The sequence below is a fragment of the Canis lupus genome, chromosome 7 (assembly GCF_048164855.1).
Source record: "Canis lupus baileyi chromosome 7, mCanLup2.hap1, whole genome shotgun sequence".
NCBI classification, from domain to species: Eukaryota; Metazoa; Chordata; class Mammalia; order Carnivora; family Canidae; genus Canis; species Canis lupus.
Genome location: NC_132844.1, coordinates 50,271,812 through 50,285,874, shown reverse-complemented (window position 1 = coordinate 50,285,874; position 14,063 = coordinate 50,271,812). Strand labels below are relative to the sequence as shown.

Genomic DNA, 14,063 nt, shown 5'->3' with positions numbered 1-14,063 from the left:
TTACAGAGGCCTGAAAATTTCTATTTCCACCGCTTCCCCAGGATGGTTGACCAATAGCCTAGCGACCAAGACCTACAGACATATCTAAGTAGAGATTAGGGTTCACATTTGACTCTAAACACAGAAAGACTGGACTTGGAGGATCAGTCTTGATCCTGAGGGCCTAGGTGAGGGATGGAAAGTAACTTACATAAGATTCAGATACAAAAAAATGGGAGAATAGAGAATGTGAGAGACAAGAAGATTGACTAGCTGGATGCTGACCCAGGACCTGATAAAGCAGGAGTTTACATAACCTGCTAGGACGTGGAACCTCCCAAAAGCAATTATTTAGCAATGCTGATATGCTGGGTCAGGTGAGTGAAAGACAGAATAAGATACTGGGAAAGTGTCACTTGGGAGGTCTCTTTATATATAGGTCATTTGGGTGAATAAATTTGGCATTTTCAGATAGTAGGGAATATGGAGTGAGTAGAGTGGGTTTGATAAAAAGGCAGAAGTTCCTGGAAGAGGTAGCTTGAGATCAAATTGTGGAGATCTTTTAAATCATCTGGGTGGATATGGCCAATAGGAAGTCATGAAATGTTTTCGAGTAAGTCAGTGATGATGTAGAACTTGGTCTTAGGCTTATTCACATTCACATTGGTTAGTTAAAATGTAGGGACAATATAAAATAGGCTGTAACATATTGGGATAATACTCACCATAAGGCTAACAATAGTTTGAAGTGGACTAAAATTCAGTATAAAAACAGATGCCTTTTTGAAGTGAAAATATACATTTCATTTTCTTCTATAATAGAAAAATGTAACTACTTTTGTATCTTAAGGAAGGTGATTATGGAGAATCTTAAAGCTGTTATTTGAAGGTACCTTGGTGGCTCCATCAGTTTAGTGTCTGACTCTTGATTTTACTTCAATCATGATCTCAGGTTCATGAGATCAAGCCCATCAAGCCCAGTGCTGAAAGAATAGTCAGCTTAGGGTTTTCTCTCTCTCCCTCTGCACACTGCCTCTTTCATGCACACTCACACTCTCTTTCAAAAAATAAATACATAAATAAAATCACTCTTTCCCTTAAAAAAATGAAAGCTATTATTTAAATCTTATCAGATTTTAAGTCAATAAAATTAATTTTTGTACAAGAAGTTTACATGAATATACATAATTAAAATCTTTATGTACTTATTGAATCCCTGCTAGGTGTAAGATACTCTGTTATGTTGTAAGTGGAAAAGGAAGCACTTCACATGGTTTACAATCTAATATTTGAAAGCTGTACTAACAGATTAGATTCATAGAGATATATGGATAAAATGCTGTGGGTGTATGAACATATGTGAGTGACCTATGTATTATAAAGGATCTGGATTTTTTTCCCCACCTTTTAGGTATTAGCATATTATGGAGACATTTCATGAAGTTTCAAAGTAGAAAAATTTTGATATAAATAAAAGAACTTCAAAATATTGATTGACAAACACTGCTTAACTGGATCAACACAGGTATATATAAAAATAGTGTATTTTTTCCTATTATCAGAGTACAAATATTCCCTATAGAAAATCTAGAAAAATACAAGAAAGATATAAGGAAATAAAATTTAGATATTTTCTTCCCTGTATGATAAATAGATGGATAGAGAAGTACATCTGTACACAACTGTGTTGTGTATGCATTTTAGTGCCTTATATAGATTTCTGAAATAGAATGTTTATATGTAATATACTTGAGATAATATTTGAAATTATGTATAAAAGTTTGCCTCTGACTTCTTTCACTTAGGATTTTTCCCATAATAAAATAATTGATTTCCTGTACTGATAATCAGTGGCATAACAAAGCAGAAACAGTGGGAGCTGCCTGCCCTGAATGCAGGTAATAAGGAAGTTCATTATCTCTAGGGAATTTAAAAACAACAATAAAATTCACTAAAAGGCATTCTGCTTTTTGTTACACCATATACTGGCAGTTGTAAACAATGTCAGTGATAATATGGTGCTCCTCACCAGGGCAGACTCTGCTGCATGGAGGGAAGATCCCTTCTACTCCCACCCATCCTTATCGTAACCTCCTATCATTCCTTGGTACACCAGTGCTGATATGCTGAGAGTCTCCTGGGAATTCTCCTTTAGAAAGGAACAAAGCTTCATAACTGCTTTTGGATAATAATTAAACACTCAATAATTAGTTGACTTGCAAAGCTTAAAAGCAGGAGAAATCAGTAAGTACACATTTTCTTTCACAAACCAACATTTTCCATTGGACTCTATTAATTTCTTATTAATAATCACCTTTCAGTTTCCCCCTGAAGAATTCAAACAGGTATTTTAAACAACTAACTAAATGTGAAAAGCAAAAACATTGCCATTTGGCTAAATACCAATCCAATATGTGCTACTGGAAAATCCATAATCATGAAAAAAATCAGTATCTGCTGTGTCATAGTAATCACATTGAAGCCTGCTGAAATTCTGAAGCAATTACTGGGGAAAAAAAAAAAAAAAAGAATCATGAACCATGTGGTCTTTTTACAAATGGACAATTGGAAATTAAGAAAATCCAAAAGTCCAAAGTCACCGACTGATTAGCAACGTTAGGACAGATAGTATTCAAGCTTCTCAATTTCGTTTACTAGACTTTATTTTTTAAGATTTTATTTAATTATTTGAGAGCATGCATGCAGGAACAGAGGGGTAGGGGAAGGAGCAGAGGAAGAGGGACAAGGAGACTCCACACTGAGCACAGAGCCCTACATGGGGCTCTATCACATGACCCTGAGATCAGGAACTGAGCGGAAATCAAGTCACCCAAGCACCTGTCCATCACCAGACTTTAATGTTATGTTGCTCCTCTACTGAGAAGGAGAACTAAATTTCTCAAGGGCATTAACATCATCTAATGTTTATTGAGTGGTATGTGCCAGGAAGTGTTCTAGGCTCTTTATATGTATTAACATTTTCACATCAGCTCTCTCTAAGGTAGAGACCTCTATTGCCTCCTTTCAGAGGTGAGAAACAAAGAGGTTGAGTAATTTATACCTGGATTTAGAAATAGGAAATGGCAATGCTGGTATTTGAGCCCAGGCAGGGGGCTCAAACAGAGCACTAAACCATCAGTATTACGTCTGATAGACCATTCTATGCTGGTACCATGCAGACCAACTGAATTCTCACCACACTTTTGTGCAGATACTGTTACTTGATTCCTGCTTATCTACTAGATAGAGTCCAACTCAGTAACCATGGCATATATGAGGATTTTCATGCGTCCTTACCTTTGTGCTTTATCTTCTTGCTTCCATCAGTCACCTTAAACTCTAGTATTATTGAATTTCTGTTTTCTGGGCCTTCCATGGCAGCTTATTCCCTCTTAATTTTATAATGATTATTTGTCTACTTGAGGCATCTTTTTCTGTATTGTCTCCTATTCAGTTTTTAAAAATCAGTGTTAAATTTTACTTGTTTAAATGAGCTCTGGTCAATTCCCTTGCCAGACTTTGATTAGTTACCTCCTAGGATATTGTCACCTTTGTATTTGTCCCTTGATTTTAGATGAGATAGATTCTCCATTCTGTCATAGGGCTCAGGATTCTTATTCTTTTCTTTCTTTCTTTTTTTTTAACTAGTTTATTTTCTTTTTAAGAATAGATTCATTTTTATTTTTTTTTTTTTTTTTTTTTTTTTTTTTTTTTTTTTTTTTTTTTTTTTTAGATTCATTTTTAATTGAAATATTAATATACAGTGTTATATTAGTTTCAGGTGTACAACATATTGATTCAACAGTTCTCTACATTGCTGAATGCTCACCATGATAAATGTAGTCACCATCTGTCACAATAGATTATTTTTAAAAATTGATTCATAATAATTTTTTGTTTGCTGTATATGAATTATTTGTTAGAAACATATATTGCAAATACATTCTGTGGCTTACTTTTTCACCCTGGTAATGGTATTTTTACATAAACAGAAGTTCTTCATTTTAACACAGCCCAATTTGTTCATTTTTTTATATTAAGGTTAGCTATTTTGTGGTTTCTTGGAGAAAATAGTTACCCTAAGATTTATTGGCTTTTAGAAGTTTTATTTTATCTTTCATATTTGGCTATACAGATGCTTCTAGTATTGATTTATGTGTATGATGTGAGATCATTAACCATGTTAATGTTTGTATAAAGATCTAGTTGAACCAGCATCTTTAAATGACAAATCATCCTTTCTGTGCTTTACTACAGTGTCACTATTGTCCTAAATCAAGTAACCAATTATCTACTGGTATATTTCTGGTCTCTGTTCTATTGATCTATTTTCTAACCTTGTGCCAAGACCACAGTATTTTAGATACCCTAGCTTTATGGTAAGCCTCACTATTTAGTAGTGTAAGTCCTCTGGGTTTGTTGTTGTTTTATTTTGTGTTTTTCAGTATTGTCCTGGCTATTCTAAATCCTCTGCTTTTCTGTAAGAATTTTAAAATCATCTCATCAATTAAAAAAAATTCTAATTTTACTTGACATTACATAGAACAGAACAGTTTGAATCATCCAATCCATAAACAAGGTATATGCCTCCATTTATTTAGTTATTTCTTACAGTGAGATTCTGTAGTTGTCTGTATATAGTTCTTGCATATCATTTGTTTGGTTTGTTCTGGATTATTTATTATTTTTCATACTATTGAAATTGGTACCTTAAAAGTTTTTTCTTCTAATTTTTTGGTCTTTTTTTTTACTAGTATATAGAAATAATTTTTTAAATAGATATTGACTTGAGTCCAATGACTTGATAAATTCATTCCAATAGTTTTTATATAGATTACTTGGAATTTTCTATATCATATCTGTAAATAATGCTATTTTTATTTTCTCATGTAATTTTCAAAGTTTTTGACTACCTTATTACATTGCTAGGTCTTCTGTTACAATGTTGAATATAACATGAAATATGAATAGTGTTTACTGTAGAATTTTTTAAAAACTCATTTCAATTTGTAAAGTTAACGTTTAATGTTATTTAAAGTAATGTATTTTTTTTCTATGTCTGATTTTAAGACTCGTTCGTCTCTCATTTTCAGTAGCTTTAATATGATGATATAACTACATGAATACTTATTTTTCTATTTTTTCCCCCTCTTGGACATAGTAAAGCTTCTTGAGTCTGTGTCTTAAAGTCCTCCTGCTGTTTTAAATATCTCAGTGGCATCTCTTCCAATATTGCTTCTACCTTATTCTATTTCTCTTATTCTCTTAGGAATTCTAATTAGAAGTATGGTATACATCTTTGCTTTGTTATTCAAAATATCCCATATAAATTTCATATTCATTTTTGTAATTTCCATAATTTTCTCTTTATTCTAGATTCTTTCTATATAGTTATTGTTAAGTCATGAATCCTTCTTCATTTGAGTATTATTTACTATTAAACTCATCTGTTGAGCTCTTAATTTTAGCATTGGTATTTCTCAGTCATGTAATTCTTGAATGTCTAAATAACAGTTACTTTAAATTCTGTTTGATAATACCAGTATCTGGATCACCTATAGGTCTGTTTCTATTGTTTGTTTTTTCTCTTGGTGTTTGGTCATTTGGTTCTGTCCTGTCCTGTGCTTGGGATTTTTTGATTGAATGCTGGATATTTAGTATAAAAAATTGCAGAGATAATTTTCTTTAGAGAGGATTTAGCTTTCCTTGGGTTGACAGCTAATATAAGATTAGATTGCCTTATTCAAATAGGGCTTGAGATATAATGAGACTGAGATTTAGTCTTTCAGAATAGTGGTCTATCCCCAGTTTTTCCTTACCCTTAGGATAACACTTCTGGGATTTCCTTTCAACACTGAAGGTGTTTACAGGAGACTCTTTCTTAGAAGAATCTGAACTCTAATGTGATTGTCAAAAACTTTCTTAAGCTTTCTCCCCTTTTAATAACTTCCTTTTGTTTGGTTTCTTATCCTTTTACTCAGTGAGGAATTTAGGATTTGGCAGGTATCTTAAGGGCAATACTCCAAGGATTCTTGACTTCCCTTTATTGTGATTCCCTTTGCTCTGTGATTAGGAGTTATGGAGTCATTTTTGCCTTTGTGGTACTGGCTTCCCGGTTTTGTTTGTTTTGTCTACCCCTCTGAAATTGCTGAATAGTCTTCACCATAACTTACAGTTTGGCATCAGTGCCTTGCTCTGAATTGGCAAATGTTTAAAAGTATAGGGTGAAAAAGTGGCAGGAAAAAAATTGTCTTACTTTGTTATTCCTTTTCTATCTACGATCTTGGCTCCTTAAATACTGGCTGCCTTTATTATTTTTTCCTCACCTTATTATTTCCAGTAGGAGAACTAGTCTAATAAAATTATCATTGTCTTGTATTAGAGAAGTCCCATTTATTTTATTTTGAATACATTAGTATGTTTAAATATCACAAAATCTGTATTTGAATTTAAAAAATACACATATCAGATATATAGTAAAGGAGTTTAAAATAAAAACCAATGTGATAGTGTTTATGTTAGCAGCACATACACTAAAAATTGGAATGATACAGAGAACATTAGCATGCTCCCTGCACAAGAATGACATGAAAATTCATGAAGCATGCCATATTTTTATTAGAAGGGTAATGAGTATTAAGGAGGGTACTTGTTGTGATGAGCCCTGGGTATTGTATGTAAGTGATGAATCACTGAATTCTACTCCTGAAACCCATATTAACACCATATGTTAACTAACTGGAATTTAAACAAAAAGTTAAAAAATTGATAAGCTATCACTATTTTTATTTTTAGGAAAAATTATTTAAAATTTATGTCTAGTATTAAAATTTGATATTACTCATCCAGTGAATCAGTTAAAGGCCTGTTTTATTTTATTCTTACTTTGAACATTTCCAACATTTTTGTGAATGGAAACTGTTCTGTATCTTATTGTAACTTCTCATGCCTTACTTTTTCAACATTTCTCAGGACACCTGGGTGGGCTTAGCAGTTGAGTTTCTGCCTTCGTCTCAGGGCATGCATCATCCTGGGATCTGGGATTGAGTCCCATTTTGGGCTCCTTGCAGGGAGCCTGCTTCTCCCTCAGCCTATGTCTCTGCCTATCTCTCTCTGTGTCTCTCATGAATAAGTAAATAAAATCTTTAAAAAAAAGCCCCACAAAACATTTCTCTGTATAGTGCATGTCATGCAACTCATTATTTTAACCATTATTCCAATGAAATTTTGTCTATAGAAGCTACAAATGGTAAATTCTTGTGTTTAAAATACTACTCACAAATAGTATACATGTGAGAATATGTTTAGATACAGATATGCTACCTATGTAAGGATGGACATTCATGTATACATATGATGGTTTAGGTATAGACTTTCAGTTTTGTGTGTTTAAAATATTAGAGAGAGATCTGCAATTCCTTGAAACACACATACAAACATTTTACTAGGAAATTTAATAGAGTTTAAATGTTCCTAAGCTTAAAATATTAAAATTAACTTTGTGTCATAAATATCATATACAGCTGTATTTAATTTAGTATTAGTTTTTATATAGACTTTATTTATGTATATATAACTTTTATATTTTAACTTTCAGTTAAACTTTTTTAAACAAAGTATATAATGTCATAATCTATTTAAAACATGAAGATGAAAACAAACAACCCTGAATAAAGCCAAAACCAAGAATTTTATAGCATTATGTTCTTCAGAGTTTTGTTCTAGAAAATATGAGTTTTGGAAAATATAACGTTAATTTTTTTCAAGTGTATGTTTATTTTTCATCTTTTTTCAAAAATATTTGCCGCATTCAAACAGTAAATGTATTCAATGAGCCAAGTACACTAACCTTTTTCTCTTTGTAAGATACATTCCAAATACTTTATTCCAGTTAACAATCCAATTTAAAAAACCATGCAGCTCATTCCTAAAATAAAAGATTGTCCTGTCAGTTGCCATTTTATGTTTTTGTAAAAGTAGACCTGTTCTAATTCAATCAACATAGCTTTTAGGATTTATTTACATAGTTTCACAGTAGCAAAATACCTGGAGCTCAAAATCACATATTTTCCAGAGCTTAGTTTCACATAAATGTGTGTGTCCACACTGTTTTATTTTCAAAGGTGATATCAAAGAAATTGAGAGGCCAAACGATTATTTAAAAATAATATTTTGGGAAATGTGACCCAAAGAATGCACTCATTTGTTACTCATGTGAAATTATCCCCTCAACACCGGAAGTAAAAAGTCCATTTTTTTTCCTGGTTACTACTGAAGAAACTGCTACAGATTGCTATAACCTATGTAACAATATATTCAACTGATGTTGTCATTACTGAGAAGAAACAGTGTCATGAACAATTTTTTTTTAATTACACATTTATCAGGGGTTTAACATTTAAAACTGGACTGAGCATCTTTGTTCTCCTCAAATGCCAAGGGCTGCTTTGATAAAAATCCCCAAAGCTTCCTTCTCAACTGGGGATTTTCCAGGTGAATTCTTTTAAGTTTCCAGCTTTTCCACCTCAAATGCTACCCTCTTCTAATCTATTTTCTTCAGAGGAAAAAAAAAAATCTGTAATCTTGACCCATACCCTGTGATTCTATTACTTTGATTTTTTTTTGTTTTTTACTATATTTGTCACCTGATCAGTGATTCAACAACTATATTTGTCAGTGCCATGTCACTATAAGTATAGCTACCACTTGTCACAATACACCATTATTACAATATCACTGACTATATTTTCTATGTTGTATCCTTTATTTCCGTGATTCTTATTCATTCCATAACTGGAAACCTGTATCTCCCACTCCCCTTCACCCATTTTGCCCCTACCACTGAATCATCGGTGTGTTTTCTTTATTTATATCTCTGATTCTACTTTGTATTTTATTCATTTGTTTTCTTTTTTGGATTCCACATATAGATAACATCATATGGTATTTGTCTTTCTCTGTCTGATTTAATTTACTTTACATAATGTCCCCTAGATCTGTCTATGTTGTCACAAATGGCAACATCTCATCTTTTTTTATGGATGAATAATATTCTATTCTATATAATCACATCTTCTTTATCCATTAACATAATTGACAGCATTTGGGCTGATTCCATATCTTGGCAATTGTAAATACTGCTGCAATAAACATGGGGGTGCTTGTACCTTTTCAAATGAGTGTTTTCATTTTCTTTGGGTAAATACCCAGTAGTGGAATTATTGGATCATATGGTATTTATATTTGTAGTTTTTTAAGGAGCCTCCATAATGTTTTCCACAGTGGCTGCACCAATTTACAACCCCACCAAGAGTGCAGAAAGGTTCTTTTTTCTCCACATCCTTGCCAACACGTGTTATTTCTTGTCTTTTTGATCCTAATCATTCTAACAAATGTAAGGTGATATCTCATTACGGTTTTGATTTCCTTGATGATAAGTGATGTTGTGCATCTTTTCATGTTTCACTTGGCTATATGTATGGTTTTTTTGGAAAATTGTCTATTTAGGTCCTCTGCCCATTTTTAATTGGATTATTATTATTTTTTGGTGTTGAGTTGTAGAAGTTCTTTATACTAACCCTTTATTGTATATATCCTGTGCAAGAAATATTACAAATAATAAATGAATTTAGTAAAGTTGCGGGATATAAAATTAGTACTTAGAAATCAGTTGTATTTTTATACATTAATAATGATGGGGCAGAAAGAGAAATAAAGAAAACAATTCTATTTATATTTGCATCAAAAATAATAAACTCAGCCAAGGAGGTGAAAGACTTACCTATACTTTAAACTATAAAACATTGATGAGAGAATGCTTGTGGTTTGGAAGAATTAATATTGTTAAAATGTCCATAGTATCCAAAGCAATCTACAGATTCAGTACAATATGTATCAAAATACCAATAGCCTTTTCCACAAAACTAGAGAAAAACATGCTAAAATTTGAATGGAATCACAAAAGACTCTGAATGGTCAACGCAATCTTGAGAAAGAAAAATACTGGAGCTATTGAAGGGGAGAGCTAGGTTCTTATCTCACAGAGTCAAACAATGAATCTCCTGGACAAAGAAGAGTGAGTAAAGTGGTAGAAGTTTATTAAGTGAGGATACAGAGAAAGCTCTCTGAAGTGAGTGTTGCCACCGAAAGTTTTTAGGCTGATCTTTTATTGAAAACTTGACCAGGGAGTTTGTGGCCTTGAGATTCTTGTGCAGTCTTGGTTTGAGTAAGGACTATTGACAACACACTTAATGACTTACTTCTCTGTGGTCTGGTGAGTTTCTGTAATTACTTTGTAGCCACCAAAGAAAAATACTCCATAACATCCAGGAACAGGTGGTCTGGTCTATTTCCTGATCTCTGGTGTTTACATTTCAGCATCCTTGGGATTTCTGTGAGCCTGATTTCATGCCTGCTCCCTCCCTCCCCCCAATCTATCTCTCCCTGCCCAGCCTTGCCTGTCCCTTACTCAGTATCACAATTCCAGATTTCAAGATACACTACAAAGCTGTAGTAATCAAAATAGTTGGGTACTGGCACAAAAATAGATCAGTAGAACAAAATAGAGGCCAGAAATAAGCCCATACTTAAATGGCCAATTAATCTACAACGAAGGAGGCAAGAACATACAGTAAGGAAAAGATAGTCTCTGAAAAAATGGTCCTAGGAAAATTGGACAGCAACATGTGAAAGAATGAAAAAGAAACCATTTTCTTACACCATACACAAAAATAAACTCAACATGGATTGAAGATCTCAATGTGAGACCTGAAACCATAAAACTCCTAGAAGAGAGCACAGGCAGTAATTTCTTTGATGTCGGCCGTAGTAACATTTTTCTAGATATGTTTCCTCAGGCAAGGGAACCAAAAGCAAAACTAAACTATCAGGACTACATCAAAATAAAAAGCTTTATCACAGTGAAGGAAACAATAAACAAAATGAAAAGGCAACCTACCGAATGAGGGAAGCTTTTACTTTGATTTTTTTTCTTTTAATTTTTTTTTTTTTTTTTATGATAGTCACACAGAGAGAGAGAGAGAGAGAGAGGCAGAGACATAGGCAGAGGGAGAAGCAGGCTCCATGCACCGGGAGCCCGACGTGGGATTCGATCCCGGGTCTCCAGGATTGCGCCCTGGGGCAAAGGCAGGCGCCAAACCGCTGTGCCACCCAGGGATCCCTACTTTGATTTTGATACCTTTAATTTGTATTTATGGTTATTTCCTTTCTGCTCTCCAGTATGGTACTCCTCTAGAGTGAATTGCTTGCCTCCATCCTGCTATCATTTTTTTTCTACCATTTTTTTCTCATGTTTTAACCATTATGCTTCCTTAAGAAATAGTTGCTGTCAAGTGTCTGTACTTCCTTATTTTTCTTTCCTCCCAACCCTGCAGTCCAGATTTCTCTTCCATTCTCCTCTGTGGGTACCTTATAGGCTGTTGTTGTCTGAGTGATTGAGACACACTGGCTACTTTTTAAGTCACCCTAGGTTTATTCTGCTTTGCTCAGCGTCCATTTGTAATTCCCATGCCATTGGTTTCTATGATATTTCTCTCTTCATCCTTTTCCTGTACTTTTAACTGATGTTTCTTAATGTTTTCTTTTCTTTTTTAAAAATATTATTTATTTATTTATTCATGAGACACAGAGAGAGAGAGGCAGATGGAGAAGCAGGCTCCCCACAAGAAGCCCAATGCAGGACTCGATCCCAGACCCCAGGATCACACCCTGAGCCAAAGGCTCAACGGCTGAGCCACCCAGCTGTCCCTTCTTAATGTTTTCCGAAAGTAAATGTTTAAAAGGTTTTTATCCTTGGGTCTCCTCTCTCTCTGAGCATTTTATTTCTTAGTGCTGCTTTCTACTCCACATCTTCTGGGATAGCCTGTCTTCTGAACTTGGCCTTTAGTTCAAGCTGACCATCCGACATCCTTACCTGTTTGGCCCACTTTAATGCAATATGTCTAACATAATAGCTGGAAGTCTACAAACTTTACTAGACTTTCCCTCCTGTCATCTCTCTGTGAAAGGCATCATCATTTCCTTAGACACTGAGGCCATAATACTTTGGAATCACATATGATTCATCTCTCTCTCTCATCTTACACCTCCAGTTCTGTGCGGACTGGACTTAGTGACTCCCTTCCAATGAAAAGAACATGGCAAAAGTGATGGTGTGACCAGGTTACAAAAGACAGCTTATTCCTTGCTCTCTTTTAATTACTTTCTCTGGGGAAGCCAGTTTCTGTGACTTAGGTCACTCAGCAGTTTATAAGTAAGCCCATGGGGTGAGGAAATAAGACCTCTTACCAACAGATATGTAAGTGAAGCATCTTAGAAGCAGATACACCTCCCCAGCCAATTCCAGATGACTATAACCTTGACTCTGAGTGAGAACCACTCAGTTAAGCTTCGCTCAAGGTTTTCACCCATATAAACTGTGAGATCATAAACATTTGTTATTTTAAGCCACTAAATCTGGGGAGTAATTTAATGTACAGTGATAGATAACTAACATAGGAAGCCTGATGTCTACTAGTGAGATGATACTCCTCCTTAGAATTCTCTTCATTTGTACCACTGACGTGTTTCTTGACACTGTCTGTATTGTAGTTATTCATCGATAAGTTTTATACTTTGGTGTGTTAGGGCAATTTTTTGCAAGTCTTAACTGTTTATTAACTATGTAAGTACGTTAGACCTTAAAATATGAACCAAACTCCTGTATCAGTTCAGTAACTTAACACTCTAAATCTTAGGAGATTCCATATGTGAATGTTTACCATCACCTGGTGGCTCTTAAAAGACATTCTCAGCGTCTTAAGTTTCATATTTCCAGGTATATGTCAACATCCATGAACCAAATAAAATATTGTACTATATCAAGTTACAAGTTACATACAGGGCCAATTTCTAAGTTAAATCTAAGGTTGAAAATCCTTAAAGTGATATAGATGGAAAATAATTCTTTTTTATAAAAACCTAAAGTTTAGCATCAAGGCTTCTTCTTTGATAACACTTTTTTATAACATTTATAAGCAGAGAAATAGAAAAAGGAATCTCAAAGAGTACTTTATAATGGACATTTGTATGTGTGAGGCTTCAATATTTGTGACAATAGCCCTCCTACTTCTCCATTTTGGAAGTGATTTGACAATCTAATCACTTTAAGTGTTACAAGTGCTAAAAGATAATTGGTTTTTTGTCATTTTAACCTGAATCACTATATTTTATGGTGGTCAGAAAATAATATTCTTTAATTATTCCACCAAGGAAACTCTTCTTTTTCATTTGGACATTTATATTTGTAGAGGGTTAGTTTAAGGGTAAGGGAGAAGAGTTCTTTCTAGGCTCATATTTAAGAGTGTGTCTTTTGCTCTTTAATCACATTAATTCTGTAGCATATGCAGACAGTGGCCTTTGATGACTGTGGTGTCCACTGCTTTAAGTGGCTCTCTAAGTGTTCCATATCTAAATTCAGGAAGCAATGGATCTTCCAAGAATTTGTAAACTCCTAAGTCCTCAAAGCATTTTTTAAAATTTGTTGATAGAATAGTGGTTAGATGGTACAAATAATCTATTGGATCTGATGAATGTCTTGATTTTTGTTTAGGATGACAGTTCATAAGTAAATTGGGGAAATCTACTTTCTGTAACCTAACATATGTATGTGGTATCTGCCAATAAAAAACACATATGCCAAAAAAACAGATATAATCTGGTTTGGGCAGGTGTCTAATATTTGAGAGAATATACTTGAAGAGGTTTTAATTAAGAATATGTGTCATCTTGGGGAACCTAAGAAACAGAACTCTACAGGGGTTTGTCCTCAACCATCTGGTATTTGAATTAACATTTTTGTTTTTGACTGGAATAGAATACAAAACCTCTTCTTTTAAATTTTTGGTAGATGATGTGTTGGAAAGGGTACAGGCTCTTGAAATTTAGGACTCTAGTGGAGAATAGCTTTGTTTGGCCAGAAAAGTATTAGAAATAAGCAGGGACAAATCTGATATTATGCCTTTCAGAGAGAAACTTCAGAACATACAAGTGTATGTTGTGTTTAGGGCAGTGGTTTTGAGCATGGG

At 33.9% G+C, this 14,063-nt stretch overlaps 1 protein-coding gene and 1 non-coding gene across 3 annotated transcripts in view; both read left to right on the top strand.

Moving 5' to 3' along the window:
• Positions 1 to 14,063, top strand: part of FAM83B (family with sequence similarity 83 member B) — an 85,231-nt gene that overhangs the window by 27,614 nt on the left and 43,554 nt on the right. The window lies entirely within an intron of this gene.
• LOC140637486 (U6 spliceosomal RNA) lies at positions 6,489 to 6,596 on the top strand. Its single transcript, XR_012034587.1, has one exon. It is a non-coding gene; the product is annotated as a U6 spliceosomal RNA (small nuclear RNA).